Source organism: Dreissena polymorpha, chromosome 6 (genome assembly GCF_020536995.1).
Source record: "Dreissena polymorpha isolate Duluth1 chromosome 6, UMN_Dpol_1.0, whole genome shotgun sequence".
Taxonomy (NCBI): Eukaryota; Metazoa; Mollusca; class Bivalvia; order Myida; family Dreissenidae; genus Dreissena; species Dreissena polymorpha.
Window position 1 is genome coordinate 69,909,008 of NC_068360.1, and position 7,045 is coordinate 69,916,052.

Sequence of the window (7,045 nt, forward strand, 5' to 3'; positions counted from 1 at the left end):
GTTGTTTAAAAGAAACATATTTGAGGGATTTACAGTGCAACTGTAATATGGTGGAATGCACTTACAATCAATATGCCAAGGTATATTTACGGATGAAACACACGTTCCATTATAGAGTCCAATCTCAAACAAGGGTTTGTTCTGATACCACCATTGTACACTGTTTGAGATGTGTTTACATGTCAACGTCATCAACATTTCTTGCCCTGGTTTCTCCAAAGTCAGTACGGGTGGTTCTTCTGTAGTAAAAAATCACAAAACAAAAAAGCTTTTCTGTAAAGGTGAAATAAGCTATAACAATAAGCTGAACAATAAATGTAAAGTGAATGGTAGCGATATGAGGAATACATTCCTTAATATTGCAAGCACAAATAGTATGAAAATTAAAATTAAAAAATTACAATATACCTTTTATCACCATGCTAATTTCGTCACTGGAAATTTCAACCCCGTTTATGGCGGCGGAGCATTTCCATACCGTATTATTCAATATGTCTATAGTCGTTGCGTTAATTTCAAACCTACATGTATATATGGGTGAAATGCAGTCACAGTCCATATACCACGGTATTGCACTTGTTGATATACAAGCCTCTTGAAACAATCCAATTTCAAAAAGATTTTCATTTTGTTTCCACCATTGTATAGTTTTAGAGCTGTATTTACAGTCCAGCTTCATGCCTTTTTGGCAGAGAGATCTGGTGCCTGTGATGCTTCAAATAAAACAAGGACACTGAAATAGTACGATATATGCCACACGTGTTTACAATTGTTTTTTTTAAATAATTGTTGACATAAATAGTTTAATGAAAAGAACGATCTGGAAGAGCTTGACAATATATTTTTATACGACATTATGAATAATAAGTTATTTACCCGAGTTGTATTCTTCAATTATTTTCTAAGATAAATAAACTCTATCAGACCAAGCTGATTGTTGAAAGTGATCCTTATGATTAAACATACACACACTTACGGTACAAAACTAAATAATTAATTGCAACATTTATCTATTGCACACGTGTCAGTCCAATAGGTGTAGTATACACCAACGATAAAACACGTGTCGTTGTGTGTGTCTCTCAATTAGCAGAAACAATAACAGATATAAACTATGAACAACAACATTTGCATACAGAAAGGCATCGATCGCAACTTGGTTTAGAAGGCGAACGACTGATCTGGCTTGTAACTGCATTCTACTTAATGTGTCTATTATTATTGAGCTATAACATACGAATGTATAGAGTTCATTAACGTTAATTAACTCAAAATACGAAGATAAAACACCAGTTTAGTCAGTTTCATCCTGCGTCGTGGACTTGAAATAAATGCATATCAAGCGATGTTTCGTAAATGTCACATAGAGTACCGGTAATATACTGGTTGCATTTACACTAGTAATTTAGTTTATTTCTGGAGGACAGAAGGACTGACGAACGTCATAGAATTGGTTTAACAAACAATGAAATGGAACATTTATAAGCCAATTTGCAGACTAAGTTTCATAATTATCTTGTGTACACTTTGGGTTGTTACAATAGTATAGAGTCCAGTTATAGTTACCTGATTTATAACAGCAGGTGAGAAAAAGTACGAACGTAAAAGATGGATCGCTTTTCATTTATCTCTGGTGTAAAATACGTACAAAATTTGAAACAGTAAAAGGGATATAATTGAGCAGCTATGATGTATGTAGTCATGTTGAGTTACCTCCCGCTCCATTTCAATAAATTGCATAATTAAGTTATGATTTCGATTTTTATTTATGTAAGGCTTTAGTGACTTACATACTGTGCATCCAGATTAAACATACCACAATTATGAGAAATACATATATGTTTTAAATATGTTTAAACAACTAATGACATGTTAAACTGTCGGTAAGTTTTACTTTGTAATCAAAAATTATAAACGAAACGCATTATTTTGGTATAGTACAAAATTAGCAAAAGTGAAAAAAATGTTCAAACAATAATATTCTTGCCAGCTCTGTACCAAAACACAATGCAAAACAAAACAAATCCTGTTTCCAATTTGGTATCCATTTTTTGCTATTTGACTTTTTGAAGCCGCACGATAATCGACGCACGCACACACGATACGAATAAACGTTATGCATCTACTTAACCAGCTTATCTATTGCATGAACTAGTGTGAGCTTCTAAAATCAATATCAATTCCCGTATTTCGGTATAACCTACTGCGCATGTTAGTTGTATGCACTTGTGATATATTATAACTGAACATATTACAGATGGTAAAACAGAGAACGGTGTATCTGAAATTCAAATGTTTTTTAATCAAATAGGAGTTTGCAACTTTTAAATTGCCTGTTTTGCTTGTACAACGCTTTTTAGAATAATAAATGTCGATTTCCGTAGTGCTAATGATATTTAGTTGCTGCTAATTACTTTAATATGCTACTTAGCGACAATTACAGTAAGGCTGGTATTAAAATTGTTTGTTTACCGACCCCACCCCCCCCCCCCCACACACACACACACATCGACCCAAGAAAGATGTTTTGGGTTTTCGAAAGTTATCGTGTGAAAGTCAAGTCTTTATATCGATGCAAATCGTACACTTATTGCGTAATGAGTACTGTATACTGCTTTAAAACATGAAAACAAAAGGTAAATCAATAAATAATTATCAAACCTTTTAAAATTATAAACCTCTATATGATATAATAGCATGCTGTTTGAAACTTTAAATACAAATAATATATTGATTCTCCTACCTACCTACCAACCTTTATTAAGCATAAGTCACAGGAGGGATAAAAAACAATATTTCAATTCTGAACTAAGTTGAAAATTTCTAATGCTACATTATACGTTGTTAAAATATTTTATATTAATTTTAACAAAACCATTGTGCAGCTAGTTTGCCTGCTACCTTGTTAAGTTATTAAGGTTGTTAATAATGTTCCGTTAAAGTAATTTCGTTTTGACTACAGATGTGCAAATGACAGTAAATAAGCATATGAAATCTGTCGTTTCATGTGCGTTGACAAATAAAAGCGCACCGTGGCGAAGTACCAAACAAAATTACGAACTATTTTTGTGACGATTACATTTTTTCTGAAAATACGCTTATTTTGTTCGAAAACGGTATAATATATTCATACGTTATTTATTCAATCTATCAAAATTTACATCGAAATTGATCATGTTACCAAATTGTGAACAAGTTCCATATAGCCGTGCTATGCCACCATTCAAATGCTCTTGTGGGCGATTAAAAAAACTATACAATATAGAAATATGACGACAAAGCAATAAACCCAGAAATGTAAGCTTTATAGACAGAGCCATAAAAATGCCATGCACAAATTGACATGTATTCGCTAAATCGTTTAAATTATCCCTATATAATACAACGTTATCGCTCAACACAGTGTTAAAGCGGTGTTACCGTAGGACATTTGGTTGATGCCACCCCTTTACTACTGAATAGTAGTAACAACATATTTGTACGGTATAATTACTATACATGAGATACAAATAGTAAAACAATGTAGATTAACAATTTATTTTTTTATAGATTTTACAATGAAGTCAATTGTGGTAATGTATTAGGAGAGAATAGGTTGCTATGCCTGGTGGTTCATATTTGGAATGATTTTACAGATCCTCTTCACAGATTGTTTAATTCAAACCATCGTGTTTTAAAACCTGTGATTGAACAGGCCCATCATTGACCTAAGCTTGAATAGAGAGTCATAGAATCATACTTTGAAAACGACATGTTTAATCCACTGACAATTTAAAATTCCAATTCTTCTTACATGCCTGTGCAGCTTAACTTTCACTGTGTGTATACTCTTACAAAAATCAATTTCCACTTCCATTTTTATTTCAGAAGTTGTATACAATAGCCTTAATTAAGTTTATGCCGCGATATATTTATAACATGATTATAATACTGAGCAGAAAAATGATTAACGAAATTGTTTGTCAATGACTGTTAGGGACACTTTTTTTAATTCCTTTTGGATTTTCCAAATATTGACACATACACACATTAAAATTTTCTGAAAATTCAAGTCCAGCTTAACCCGTTTTGTTTTCTTCATTCTAACAGAGATAACGTCGCATAGGATACGGCATATATTGCATAAATGAAAAAAGAATTGAATGTTCATTGTCAATTGCAATAAAGTAACACATTTTGTATCGTTATTTCGGCAGCGGGTTGATTATAGACGTCAAACCCAGGTCTGCCGCATGATACTGTTTTAAGTAACATCTGATAACTTGATTCGTTTTCTTTATCGTACAATTGATTATTAAAGAAAATTAAAGTATGCACAGTTGGTAATCTTCTTATTAATACTTTAAAAACCTAAATATGTACGTGTGGTATATGTTGCAATGCGAGTGATGCTATTGTTATGATCTGTTTATTTCTACGCGAATGTCAAGCCGGTGGCCTTTATTTACCTTGATAAAATGGGTAAACAGAACGACCGCGCACGACTAGACTTTATACTCGCTTACCATTTTTAATTTCAAACGTTTATCAAATAAACTGCAAACGCGTAGACATTAAACTTTACTTTCAACCAGAAGACAACGCAACAGAAAAAATGGATTAAAGGCGATGGAACATTCATTTAAGAAGAAAAGAACATAATTGACATACACACAAATGTCTGCTTTTATATTATCATACATACGATTTTTGTATATCATCTGAAAGTTTTATTTAGTAGGACATTTTTTGGCAATTAATGAAGTTTATAACAGTAGTTACACACGACCAATAATAACTGTACACAATGGTAATGACTTAACTGAAATAGATAAAGTGTTTATGTACATTCACCTCAACACATTCAATTAGCAACACAAACTTATATTTACTGCAATGTTACTTACGAATACGGAATGTACCATTGGGACATATATTAAGGTTGATCGTCTAAATTAAATGACTTTTTATATGTTCTTTGTATTTTTTTCCCTTCAGAAAGTCTCCTGTTTTGGACCGTTTAATAAAAGAAAATGTCGAATATCTGGTTGTTTCATATTCGTCTAGTATGCGTGAAATCTCTAACAACAAAGTATACAAGGCCTTGGACAATGTGGCCAATGGCAGCGTGATCACAGTCACACACGTTAAAAGCGATCAGTGTTGTGCATATAGCTTCCACCATAGTGCAAAGAGTGTCATCTTCATATGGAAAATCTTGATAATCATTTCTACGTAATATGTTGCAGTCGACGCTCTCTGTGTGACTATTATAACTATCCACTTATTTTGCTGCTTATTACAATTAAACAATTTGTTGATAATTATTTCATTTAAAGTTTTGAAACGCTGAGATGGGTAATTAGTAAAACTTTTTTACTGCAACGTTTAAAAACTATAAAAGAGGTCGTATGTGGTAAGTATGTAGATGTTATGTACCTAGTTTTATTTCAAATAAGTCTTAATATAAATTTGGGAGTACATAGGAAGACGTACCGAGGTTAAAAATACATTAATACACCCTATGTTGTGTTCGACCTAAAATACTTAAAAATTACGCATACTGCAAGAAAAGATAATGCTTGCTTAATGTATTTTTAAAACATACGTAATCCTCGTAAATCTTTATGGTATTGCAATTAGAAAACTTTAAATTTTAAGGCGAATTGAAAATGGAAGGAAACCTAAGCTATATTTCTACACATTATAAAGGCAGCACACTTCAGACGTTAAAAACCCTCGCTAAACCATTTTAGTTCTTCAAATGCATGTCCTATATTACAAGGAGTTTTTGGAAAATCTTTCACAAACAAACGAAATTAATGCCATCAGACGCCGACATGTAATATACAGGAATTATGAACTTCTAGAAACATTATCAGAGCAGAATTTCTGGTTAACAGCCGCTACTCTTTGTTAAGGCAAGTGACTAATTGTCTATGCAATAAAGGAAAATACGAAATATTAAATCATAATTAGAAAAGCTGGGGTCACCTCACTTGAACTTTTAATGCAAAGGATTGCAGGATAAAACCATTATGAAGGTGCGGCCGAACATCAGTTTAAACTGAAGAAGAACAATTGAAAACGATAGGTTACATACATTAAAAGAACAAAATTATTAATTACGAGATCAAACATGATTTAATGAATAGAACATGTGCAGAATGTGTGCAAACTTTGAACACAATATTTTCAATAATAACAGTACACGGTGAATTTTTATGAGATTTCTAATTACCAACCTGCGCAAGCTGTCATTTCTCAATCCAAACGTAAGAAGCATCACGCTATGTTCTAATTATTTAACATGTTGAAAAATATATGTCTAATGGTGACAGACATTGGCATTGTACTGATCATAGCATTAAGTCATTAAAAATGGAATATATTACCGATTATTAAGCCCGACAGCAGTGCCAAATGGCCAATCATAGATAGTCATTGATAATCACAACGACACCATAAATTGGTTTAAGTATTCGCGGTCTTTGGGAGTTTGGTATCCTTATTTTTAGGCGACGCGTCTGTCAATCGTTCAAAGCACTTGTTTATGTGCCATCGATACTGGTTAAAGGGATCTTTTCACGCTTTGGTAAATTGACAAAATTGAAAAAAGTTGTTTCAGATTCGCAAATTTTCGTTTTAGTTATGATATAAATGAGAAAACAGTAATACTGAACATTTACCATGCTCTAATATAGCCATTATATGCATCTTTTGACGATTTTAAAACCTAAAAATTATAAAGCGTTGCAACGCGAAACGATTGAATAATTTGGAGAGTTCTGTTTTTGTCGTTAAATTGTGTGCACCTACGAAGATTGTTTATATAAGGTATAAAATACGTCAAGTATGTGTACTCGGCGGAATAGCTCAGTAGGCAAAAGCGTTTTTACTTCAGGATTCTGGCAGGACTCCAGGGGTCACTGGTTCGAAACCTGCTCCGGGCAATGTTCTTTTCCTTTTTTTAATTTTATTCTTGATTTTTTACTGGAGCTTTTACGATCCAATGTTTACATTTATCAATATAAAGCATTTAATGAATAAGTTAAAAAAATGCCAA